Raw genomic sequence first — 12,894 nt, 5'->3', positions numbered from 1 at the left:
CCTATTTGCCCTCGCTTCTGTATCACTTATGTACTTGAATCTCTACCTACTGAGCACTTTAATATTCACCCCAATATCACCCTAAGAACACTGATATACCTATGAATCAATACATTAATCGATCAATCACATTTATTGAGCGCTTACTGTGTGCAGAGAACTATACTCTGCTGCTTCTTCTACCTGTAATGCATTTTACTGTCTGTCTCCCCTTCTAAATTGAAAGCTCCTTGAGCGAAGGGATCATATCTACCCACACTATTGTATTTTACTCTGCACTTAGTAAGCACTCAATGAATAGCCTTGATCAGTCAATTGTATTTATTGAGCACTTACTGTGAGCAGGGCACTGAACTAAGTGCTTGGGAGAGTACAATACAACAATATAACAGACACATTCCCTGCCCATAATGAGCTTACAGTCTAGTGGGGGAGACAGACACTAAGATGAATAAATAATTATGTGTATCTACACATCTACTGTGGGGCTGGAGGGGAGGTGGTTGGTGATTAAATAATAATAATAATACTGGTATTTGTTAAGGACTTACTATGTGCAAAACACTGTTCTAAGCTCCGGGGAAGATACAAGGTCATCAGCTTGTCCCATGTGGGGCTCACAGTCTTAATCCCCATTTTACAGATGAGGTAACTGAGGCACAGAGAAGTTAAATGACTTGCCCAGAGTCACACAGCCGAGAAGTGGCGGAGCTGGGATTAGAACCCGTGACCTCTGACTGCCAAGCCCGGGCTCTTTCCACTAAGCCACGCTGCTTCTCTAAAAAGGGAAGGGAGCAAGTTCAAGTCAGGGTGATGCAGAAGAGAGTGGGAGGAGAGGAATTAGGGAAGGTCTCTTAGAGGAGATGTGCCTTCAATAGGGCTTTGAAGGTGGGGAAAGTAATTGTTGGATATGGAAAGGGAGGGCGTTCTTGGCCAAAGGCAGAGTTTGGGCAAGAGGTTGACAGCGAGAAAGATGAGATCAAAGTACAGCGAGTAGATTGGCATTAGAGGAACAAAATGTGAGGGCTGGGACGTAGTTGGAGAGTAGCAAGGTGAGGTAGGAGGGGGCAAAGTGATTGAGCGCTTTAAAGCTGATGGTGAGGAGTTTTTGTTTAATGCAGAGGTGGATGGGCGACCACCGGAGGTTTCTGAGGAGTTGGAAAACATGGCCTGAACGTTTTTGTAGAGAAATGATCGGGAATCAGAGTGAAATATGGACTGGAGTGGGGAAAGATAGGAGGCAGGGAGGCTACCAAAAAGGCTCATGCAGTAATCCAAGTGGGATAAGTGCTTGGATTAATAATAATGATGGCATTTGTTAAGCGCTTACTATGTGCCGAGCACTGTTCAAAGTGCTGGGATAGATACAAGGTTACCAGGTTGTCCCATGCGGGGTTTACAGTCTTAATCTGCACTTTACAGATGAGGGAACTGAGGCCCAGAGAAGTTAAGTGACTAGCCCAAAGTCACACAGCTGACAAGTGGCAGAGCTGGATGTGGAGGCACATCTCCTCCGAAAGGCCTTCCATAAAGTAATAGCAGTTTGGATGGAGAGGAAAGGACAGATTTTAGCGACGTCGTGAAGGTCGAACAGACATGCTTTAGTGATAGATCGAATATGTGGGTTGAATGAGAGAGGAGCCAAGGATAACTTCAAGGTTATGGGCTTGTGAGACATGAAGGATGAAGGTGCTGTCTACAGTGATGGGAAAGTCACGAGGAGAACAGGGTTTGGATGGGAAGCTAAGGAGTTCTGATTTGTATATGTTATGTTTGAGGTGATGGCAGGACTCTGGCCTAATGGACAGAGAGAGAGCCTGGGTGTCAGAGAACCTGAATTCTATTGATGATGATGGTATTTGTTAAGCGCTTACTATGTGCGAAGCACTGTTCTAAGTGCTGGAGGGGGATACAAAGTGATCAGGTTGTCCCACGTGGGGCTCACAGTCTTAATCCCCATTTTACGGATGAGGGAACTGAGGCCCAGAGAAGTGAAGTGACTTGCCCAGAGTCACACAGCTGACAAGGGGCGGAGCCGGAATTAGAACCCATGACCTCTGACTCCCAAGCCCGGGCTCTTTCCACTGAGCCACACGGCTTCTCTCTACCACCTGATTGCTGTGTAACTTTTGGCACGTCAATTAAAATTTCTGTGACAGTCTCTTTAACTATAAAATGGGGATTTAATACCCATTTTCCCTCCCCTTTAGACCGTGAACCTCGTGTGGAACAGAGACTGTGTCCGACCTGTTTGCCTTGAATCTACCAAATGCTTACTACAGTGCTTGGCACATAGTAAAACCCGAAGAAATCCTGTGGGCAGGGAACGTTCCCACCTAATCTGTTGTGCTTAGTACAGTTCTCTGCACACACTCAGACCTCAATAAGTACCATGGCTTAGTTGACTGACGTTCTGGTCACAAATAAACAGGACCTAATAATAATTATAATGATGATATTTATTGAGCACTTACTATGCGAAGTACTGTACTAAATGCTGGAGTGGTACAATAGTATCAGATCTAAATTCTCCTAAAATCCTCTAAAATTCACCTTTCCTTTCCATCCAGACTGTTACTATGTTAATCACTCATCCTATCCCACCTGGATTACTGCATCGGCCCTCTTGCTGACCTCCCAGCCTCCTGTCTCTCCCCACTCCAGGCCATACTTCACTCTGCTGCCCCGATCATTTTCCTACGAAAATGTTCAGAACGTGTTTCCCCACGCCTCACAAAACTCCAGTGGTTGTCCATCCATCTCCATATCAAACAAAAACTCCTCACCATTGGCTTCAAAGCACTCAATCACCTTGCCCCCTCCTACTTTACCTCGCTATTCTCCTACTTCAACCCAGCCCACATACTTCACTCCTCTAATGCTCACCTTCTCATTGTGCCTTCACCTCATCTATCTTGCCGCCGACCTCTCTCCCACGTCGTGTCTCCGGCCTGGAATGCCCTCTCGCCTCAAATCTGATAGACAATTAGTCCCCCCCTCCTTCAAAGCCTTATTGAAAGCACATCTCCTCCAAAAGGCCGTCCATAAGCCCCACTTTCCTCTTCTCCCACTCCCTTCTGGGTCTCCCTGACTTGCTCCCTTTGTTCTCCCCCTCCCAGCCCCACAGCACTTACGTAAATATCCGCAATTTATTCATTTATATTAATGTCTGTCTCCCCCTATTCTAGACTGTAAACTCATTGTGGGTAGGGAATGTGTCTGTTTATTGTTTCACTATACTCTCCCAAGCGTTTAGTTCAGTGCTCTGCACACAGTAAGCCCTCATTAACTGCGATTGAATGAATGAATGAATGAAGATCAGATTCAGTCCCTGTTATAGTCTTATGGGAAGAGAGAACAGATACCGAATCCCCTTGTTTCAGATGAGGAAACTGAGACCCAGAGAAGTTAAATAACTTGCAAAAAGTCTCCCATTAGTCTGACATCAGGCCACCCTGCTGATTAGTGGGGTGAAGGAGATGTTTGTAGACCCTGGTTTTGATGATTAAGAATAATGTTGGTATGTGTTCAGTGCTTACTATGTGCAGAGCACTGTTCTAAGCGCTGGGGTAGATACAGGGTAATCAGGTCGTCCCACGTGAGGCTCACGGTTAATCCCCATTTTACACATGAGGTAACTGAGGCACAGAGAAGTGAAGTGACTTGCCCACAGTCACACGTCTGACAAGTGGTAGAGCCGGGGTTCGAACCCATGCCCTGTGACTCCCAAGACCGGGCTCTTTCCACTGAGCCATGCTGCTTTTCTAATATCTCTGCACCAAACAGCATTAGCGTGTTCTCTGTCCCCCGCTTTTGAGTGGGGGAGCAGGTGTGAACTTGTGGAGGGAGGATCCGTCAAGGATGCAGGGCATGGGGTGAGGACCATAGGAGGAAGGGAGGTAAAGAGGTAGGGGGAGAAGAAGGAAAAGGGGAAGGTAGGAGGAGAAGAGAGAGAGGACAAGGTAGTTAGTGGTGCTCCTCCTGCTACTTTGGGATCTGTGCTGGGCATGGGGAGAAAGGGTTGAGGACGGAGCCCTGGCGATGCCTGGGCCCAGCAGCCAAAGAGCAGCCAGTGGTCTGGCCTCTGCTTTGCCTTTCTGTTGGGTGGGGTCATCTGCCCCCCATCTGGCTCCCAGGGTTGGAACGAACTGGCCCCAAACCTATGGGGGCAACGGGAATGCTGTCACCAGATTGGTGCCCTCCCGTGGCGGAGGCCTAGGCCCTCGCTTCTCTCCGCAACCCCCCGCTCCCCTCTCCCCTCCGGCACCTTCAGCAGCTGAAGCCTCCAGCTGGTCTGGGCAGCTGATCACCATCGTCTTGTTATTAACAGGCCATTTGCTTAAATGCCATCATCAGCACCTGAGAGGCCTCCTCTGCCCGTTTGCCGTGCGAAGAGCCTGAGGGAACATTTTCTTCTAAATGCCCGTGCAGCCGCTTGCCAGTGTCACAAGCCTCAATCCCCCTGGGGGAGGAGCCTCACCTGGTGGCTCTCTGGCTACTGAGGTCTCTCAGGTCCCCTTTGCCCAGCCCCCCAAACCCCTTTACCTGAATCGCTCCAGCCTTTTCTGCTGGGCCGAGCCCCCTCTCTGCTGCTCGGTGACTTGACGAAGCCAAGTACAAATTGGTGCCCTTGTAATACTCCCAAATGCCCCACCTCCCCACCCCAAACTCTATTGTTTAATCACATATTCCTCAACATCGATCAATCAATCGGTGGTATTAATGGAGTGCTTTCTGGGTACGGAGCACAGCTCTAAGCACTTGGAAGAGTATAATACAACAGATTTGGGAGAAGCAGCATGGCGTAGCGGATAGAGCATGGGCCTGGAAGCCAGGAGGTTATGAGTTCTAATCTTGGATCCACCTCATTTCTGCTGTATGACCTTGGGTAACTCACTTAGCTTCTTTGTGCCTCAGTTCCCTCATTTGTAAAATGCAGGTTAAGACCGTGAGCCCTGTGTGGGACAGGGACCGGGTCTAACCCAATGATCTTATGTCTACCCTAGTGCTGAGAACAGTGCCCGCTACATAGTAAACGTTTAACAAATACCATTATTATTATTAATAAGTTCTCATAGGGAAACTTGCCTACTCGATTGTTTAATCGCATGTTCCTCCACCGCTAATCAATCAACTGATGGTATTTATGGAGTGCTTACTGTGTGCAGAGCACACTGCACTAAGTACTTGGGAGAGAGCAATACAAGAGAGTTGCGGTCATTTCCCTGCCCACACGGTGCTTACAGTCTAGAGGAGGAGCTTATTTTCCCATTCTCTTTTTCTCCCTATCTGAAATTACTTCATGCCTGTCTCCCCCATTAGATCGCAAGTTCCTCGTTTTGTACTACCTCAGTTGCTTAGTTCAGAGTGCTCTCCATAGAGTATTTGCCCAGAAGATACAACTGACTGATTGGTTGAGAGGTTCTCTTCACCCCCCATTCACCGATGAAGCCCCCAAGTGATAATGATAATAATGATAATTGTGGTATTTGTTAAGTGCTTACTACGTGCCAGACACTGTACTAAGAGCTGGGGTAGAAACAAGGTAATTGGATAGCACACAGTCCCTTTCCCACATGGGGCTCACAGTCATAATCTCCACTGTACCGATGAGGGAACCGAGGCCCAGGGAAGTCAAGTGACCTACCCATGGCCACACACCAGACTCAACTCCAGATCACTGGCTGACCCCCACCTCCCTAAGGGTTGGTTAGGACAGTAAAAAAGGGAAGAGATCTAAGAATCCAGGTTATTGGCAGGGCTGGATCCTTCAGTCCTGAAAGCTGGATCAGCCCTGACAGAGCTTCCCTCCCTCCTGGCTTTTCTCTGCTCAAGCCCGTCCGGCCTAGGGAGGACAGCAGTGCGGAGAGCCAGCTCGTTACAGGCAAGTCTTGGGGAAGGGCCAGGAGGACAGGATAGGTGGGGTCCAGAGGCTGCTCTCCAAAGCAAAGGGAGACATGTCGGGGAAATGGAGACTTCTTCTCTGGGCATCCAAGATGGTGGAAGCCAGTGGTTCTACCTGGTAGGGGCTCCCCCGCCAGTGTCGCCCAGCGAAATGGGCAGTGGGGGGCAGGGGGCCGCTGGCATGAGGGGGTGGGGTTTTGTGTTGGCGAAAGGGGATCTCTGCTGACAGTCAAAGCCCAGACAACCTGAGGGACTCGCCACCCGCCTCAAAGCAGAAGGTTAAACCGGGCAGCCGGACCACGTTGGATGGGTTTCAAATGTGAAATAAGTCAGGGAACTCGTCCTCCGTGATCCTGCCCAACCCAACCTGCTGTCTCTTCGTCTGGTTCAGAATCATCTGATCGGGGGATCTGGGAAAACAGTTTTGAATGAAGAGCTCTGGCACAGGAGAGAGAGAGAGAGGGAGAGAAAGGAGAGGAGAGAGAGATTTTGTATCTGTGCGTCTGTGTGTACGTCTGTGCGTGTCTACGTCTTAAGAGTCGGTGTAGCTTTCTGTAGAAAGCCCTGTCTGGAAGTCAGGTGAACAGGACTCTAGTCCCAGCTCTGTCACGGACCTACAGTATAACTTGGAGGAATTCACTTTCAATCAATCAGTGGTATTTATTGAACACTTACCGTGTGTAGAGAGAGCCCTGTACTTAGCTCTTGGGAAACGAGCATAGAGTACGGTTGGTGGCAAGGGGCCTAAAGCCTACTGGGGGAAACAGACATTAAAATAAATTACAGATAGGGAAAGTTGCGGGATATAAGGATACGTACCTAAGTACTGTGGAGCTGGGGTGAGTATCGAACTACTTAAGGGTGACGTGGGGTTGGGTTTGGTGAAATAATCAAAGTTCTTAAGGGGCAGGGAGCCAAGTGAGCAGGGGATGCAGAAAGAGGAAAAACGGTTGAGGAGATGAGAGGTCAGAGAAGGCCTCTAGGAGGAAGTCTCATTTCAGTAAGGCTTTGAAGATGGGCCTCAGTTTCCTCATCTATAAAATGGAGTAAGATAACTTCTCTCTCCCTCTCTTAGACTGTGAGCCCTATGTGGGACAGAGCTTGTCTGATCTGATTATGTAGTATCTGCCCCTGCGGATCCTGGACAAATCACTTAACGTCTCTGAGTCTCAGTTTCCTCATCTGTATAGTGGAGGGGAGATTCCTTCTCACCCTATCTCTTGTATAATGTAAGAGCTTAACGAATACCATAATAATAACGTTTGATTAGTTATGATACCATGTGCCGGTATCTACGCAGGTGCTTTAGCTCTCCTATTAAGGGAGGCCACTTTGGAAGTCGTGGCTGTCTCGCGGACCTCAAGGCTCACGGTTCAGAAAGCGACTCTCTCACAGACTAACTCTGTGGCTCTTGGATCGGGATGTACAGAACATATGAGAGAAGCATACGTTAAGAGAAGCAGTGTGGCTCGGTGGAAAGAGCACGGGCTGGGGAGTCACAGGTCATGGGTTCAGATCCCGGCTCTGCCGCTTGTCAGCTGTGTGACTTTGGGCAAGTCACTTAACTTCTCTGTGCCTCAGTTCCCTCGACTGTCAAATGGGGATGAAGACTGTTAGCCCCACGTGGGACAAGCTGATCACCTTGTATCCTCCCAGTGCTTAGAACAGTGTGGCTTTGCACATAGTAAGCACTTAACAAATGCCATCATTATTATTATTATGAGGGGAACTAAGGAGTTTTCCGAGGGAACCAAGAGGTATGGATGGGGGATTCAATATTTCCCTGCCTTTCCCCGCTCCCTCCTATGACTCCTCTACCTTTATTCCCCTGACTCGCTTACCTCTCCTGCCCCTGACTCCCTTCCCTCTTCTGCCCCAGACTCCCCTATCTTTCTTGCCCCAACTCCCCAACCTCCCCTGCCCCTTGCCCGCTAGAAGCAGTGGGGCTTAGTAGAAAGAGCGTGAGCTTATGAATCGGGGGACGTGGGTTCAATCCCATCTACGCCACTCGCCTGCTGTCTGATCTTGGGCAAACCACTTAACTCCTCTGTCCCTCAGTGACCTCATCTGTAAAACGGGGATTAAGAATGTAAGCCCCACATGGGACAACCTGATTATCTGGTATCTATTCCAGCTCCTAGAATGGTGCTTGGCAAATCGTAAGGACTTCACAAATTCATTCTTTCAGTTGTATTTATCGAGTTCTTACTCTATGCAGAGCACCGTACGAAGCGCTTGGGAAGTACAGTTCAGCAACAAATAGAGACAATCCCTGCCCCATGATTATTATTATCTCCTCTGCCTCCCCTGTCCCTGGCTCCCCTCCCCCCGCTTTCTATGCCCCTGACTCTCCCCTTCTCCACCGACCTCAGCACTTACGTACATATCCATCTGTGATTTATTTTAACGTCTTTCTCCCTGTCTAATTTGTAAGCCCCGTACTGGGGTCGCGGGGGGGAGAAGGGTGGGGATCGTGACTGCCTCTTCTATTGTACTGTATTCTCCCAAACGTTTACTACGCTGCTCCATCCCACTGACTGATTGATCGCTTGCTGTTACCACCCATTCTTCCTGGAACACTCCTCGCTGTCAAGATGTTCTTTATGGCCGACCCATAAATCGCCCCGAAACCCTTCCTATGTGGTTCGGTGCTGGCTTTAGGGGAGAGACTGTGGGTAACCCAACCCTGTCCTAATCCCTTCGTTCAGATAGCTTCTCTCCCTCCGAAGGGTTTCTCGGTCAGTGTTATTTAGACTAGAGAGTCATAATCTCCTCCAAATCCCCGTCAACCGTTCTGAAGCCGCCAGTTGAGGCAGAGTATAATTGACTGCTGGAATGGTTAGGGAAACGACGCTTCTCTGCCAGAACCCCTTGGCGACCTGGAAAGAAGAGGCCGGCTGGCACCGGCCTCTCTGGCCAGACTGTCTGGGCACGGGTCTGGAGGCGCCAAACCTGACGTGCCCATCGATCAATCAATCCACCCATCAGTCAACGGTATTTATTCATTCATTCAGTCACAGTTATTGAGCCCTTAGTGTGCGCAGAGCACTGTATGAAGCATTTGGGAGAAGACAATAGAACAATAAACAGACACATTCCCTGTCCACAATAATAATAATAACGACGGCATTTGTTAAGCTCTTACTTAACTGTTCTAAGCGCTAGTGTAGATACAAGGTAATCAGGTTGCCCCACATGGGGCTCGCAATCTTAATCCCCATTTTGCAGATGAGGTCACTGAGGAGCAGAGAAGGTAAGTGACTTGCCCAAAGTCACATAGCTGATAAGTGGCAGGGCTGGGATCAGAACCCATGACTTCCGACTCCCAAGCCCGGGCTCTTTCCACTAAGCCACACTGCTTCTCTGGCTCACAGTGTAAGCTCACGATGAGTTTACAGTGTTTACTGTGTGCAGGGCCCTGTAATAGGCACTGGGGAAAGTGTAATACAACAATCAGTGGTATTTATTGAGCGCTTGCTGTGTGCAGAACACTGAACTAAGCACTTGGGAAAATACAGTACAAAAGTGAATGGCTTTTATTAAACACTTTCTGTGTGCAGAACATTTTACTAAGCACTTGAAAAAGTAGAAGACAATAGAGTTGATAGACAAGATCCCTGTCCATGAGGACCTTACCTCCCACGGTCCCGGAACGCCCTCCCTCCTCACCTCCGACAATCTAATTCTCTTCCCCTCTTCAAATCTCTACTTAAAGCTCACCTCCTCCAAGAGGCCTTCCCACACTGAGCTCCCCTTTTCCCTCTGCTCCCTCTGCCCCCCCACACCGCTCCGCAGCTAAACCCTCTTCTCCCCCCCTTTCCCTCTCCTCCTCCTCCTCTCCCGTCCCACCCCCTCAGCACTGTACTCGTCCGCTCGACTGTATATATCATCATCCCCCTATTTATTTTGTTTATTTTGTTTAATGAGATGTACATCACCCTGATTCTATTTATTTGCCATTGTTTTATGAGATGTTCTTCCCCTTGACTCTATTTATTGCCATCGTTCATGTCTGTCCGTCTCCACCGATTAGACCGTAAGCCCGTCAAAGGACAGGGACTGTCTCTATCTGTTGCCGACTTGTACATTCCAAGCGCTTAGTACAGTGCTCTGCACATAGTAAGCGCTCAGTAAACACTATTGAATGAATGAATGGAGTCAAAACCTGGAAAGTCTACAGTCTCTAATCAGAAACAGGCCAACGACCCCAGGAACTTTATGATCCCGACCGCCATGACATCTTACATCCTTGGTTTCCAACAGGGTCAGGTCGTTCATTCTAGCCGGGCAGTTGGATAGCACTTCAATCGATAGATCCAACAAGGAAGGAAGGGTTTCGTATCTAGTTCCCACCTACGTACCCTTTCCGGAGCTCAGTACAGTGCTCTGCACACGGTAAGCACTTAATAAATGCTATTACTGCAGTTTCTACTTTTTCAGTTGAGTAGGCCCACCCAGGCAGCCAGAGAACACGACCTCAATCGGTCAATCACCTCCGGGCACAAACACTCTGCTAAGTGCTTGGAGGGTCAATAGGAGCTTACGATCTAGCTCAAGGATCTTACAATCTATCCGAGGAAGCGGCCATTCAGATGATTTAAGAAGAGGGAAAAGGAGATCGGGAAGATGGATAGAGGAATAAATAAGTGCTAGATTGGAGACTGTCAGCTCCTTAGGAGCAAGGAACGTGTCTACCGACTCTGTTGTATTCTCCCAAGCACTCCGCACGGCACTCACTTATGACAACTGATTGATTGATTAATAAAATAATGTGAACACTTGGATAAGTGCTCCAGGCAGTTCTGTGTGCACGGGAGTTGAATGGGCAGTTGGCGTGACTGTGACCCAGGGAGAAGAAAATGAATCATGGAAGGCCTCCTGGAGGAGGTGTGACTTCAGGAGGACTTCGACGATGGGGAGAGATGTGGGTTTTCCCCCTTCTGTTCACACCATGTTGATGCTGCTGATCATCGTGAACTGAACAGAGGTAGAAGTCAGAGATGGGCAGAGGTTGTGCTCGGATGTGACCAGTGCTTCCTTTGGCTAAGAAGGATGGGCTACCTAGAAGGCCATTGGGCAGTTGCCCACATCTCCCCTCATCCAATCCTGTCCTTCCACTCAGGGGATCATCCAGCGCCAAGCACGTTTATCAAGCTAGCACTTTTTAGGGTTACTGTGTGCAAAGCACTGGGGTCGATTCAAGAACGTCAGAGCAGGTACAGTCCCTGTCCCACACCAGACTCATGGTCCACGAGGGAGGGAAAACAGATATCTTACCCCCATTTATCCAATGAAGAAACTGAGGCCCAGAGAGGGTAAGTGACTAGCCCAAGGTCACACAGCAGGCCAGAGGTAGAGTTGGGACTGGAAGCTGGAACTTTTGATTCCAGTCCCACGCTTTTTCCACGCTAGACTAGAACAGAACGACTAGCGTGAAATGAAACAAAAAGAACCCATATCGGCATAGCTCTGTCTTTGGGACCAGAAATAATAACATACCTGTCAGAATAGACACATGACATAAAATGGCCCTCCAACTTGGCATGATATAATTTGTGCCACCTTTATAAACTTTTTCCCGATATTGCCTAAAAAGAGGGCTTAAATTAGAAAGTGACATGGCTATAGGTTGGAGAGGTGTGAACAGAGCTGCTGTGACAATATGAAATGTTCTGTACTTAAAGGAGCAGGTGAGAACCCTGTGGATTATCAAATGCCAAATGAGATATTATAATGAATGGTAATTGGTTATTATTAAAAGACTTTATTGCTTATCACACGGTATCTAAATGGCCTTTCAGTTGCCATATAATTACCCAATGATTGATGATGTGTTTTCTTTCTTTGTAGTCGGATTCCAAGGGTGTAAAAACAGATCCTGTCACAACAGAGACAGGGAGCCTATTGAGCACCTTTAGGCATGATGCTTCCCGGAATGGAAGCTAGCCTCAATGTTCTGAGAATTGTCCTGCCTGATCTTCCAACCCTGATCCTTGAACTCTCTCGGGGGTTATAGAGACGGAAAGGTGGTGGGGCTCCTTCCAGAGAGAGAGTCTCGCCTCAAAATCACTTACCAGCAATCCATCAGTCGACAGTCTCTATCGAGCACTTACTGTGTGCAGAGCACTGAACTAAACAGTAATAATAGTATTTTTAAGTGCTTTCTATTCCGGTGTGCCAGGCACTGTTCTAAGTGCTGGGGTAGAAACAAGATAATTGGGTTGGACACAGTCCCTGTCCAACATGGGGCTCACAGTCTTAATCCCCATTTTACAGATGAGGGAACTGAGGCTCAGAGAAGTGAAAAGACTTGCCCAAGGTCACAGGGCAGACAGGTGGCGGAGAGGGGATTAGAACCCATGACCCTCTGACTCCCAGTCCCTGTCTCTTTCCACTGGGCTAAGCTGCTCCTCAGATGCTCGGGAGGGCATGATACAGTTGGTAGGCACGAAGCCTACCTTTCAGGAGTTTCTGATCTAAACCCGCATTAGCAGCGTGGCTCAGTGGAAAGAACCCGGGCTTCGGGGTCAGAGGTCATGGGTTCGAATCCCGGCTCTGCCACTTGTCAGCTGTGTGACTGTGGGCAAGTCCCTTCACCTCTCTGGGCCTCAGTGACCTCATCTGTAAAATGGGGATTAACTGTGAGCCTCACGTGGGACACCCTGATTACCCTGGATCTACGCCAGCGCTTAGAACAGTGCTCTGCACAGAGTAAGCGCTTAACAGATACCAACATTATTATTATATGTTAATGGTAGGGGAAGTAATTGAGAGTAGGGACATGGACCTAAGTGCTGTAGGGATGGCTTAGGGTTAGGGGAGTCCCCAAGAGGGTAGAGGGTACAGAGCCAACTGCAGTATGGCTCAGTGGAAAGAGTATGGGTTTGGGAGTCATAGGATGTGGGTTCTAATCTCAGCTCTGCCACTTGTCTGCTTTGCGCCCTTGGGCAAGTCACTTAACTTCTCTGCCCCTCAGTTACCTCATCTGTA

The sequence above is a fragment of the Ornithorhynchus anatinus genome, chromosome 3 (assembly GCF_004115215.2).
Source record: "Ornithorhynchus anatinus isolate Pmale09 chromosome 3, mOrnAna1.pri.v4, whole genome shotgun sequence".
Classification (NCBI taxonomy): Eukaryota; Metazoa; Chordata; class Mammalia; order Monotremata; family Ornithorhynchidae; genus Ornithorhynchus; species Ornithorhynchus anatinus.
This window is presented reverse-complemented; position numbering follows the sequence as displayed.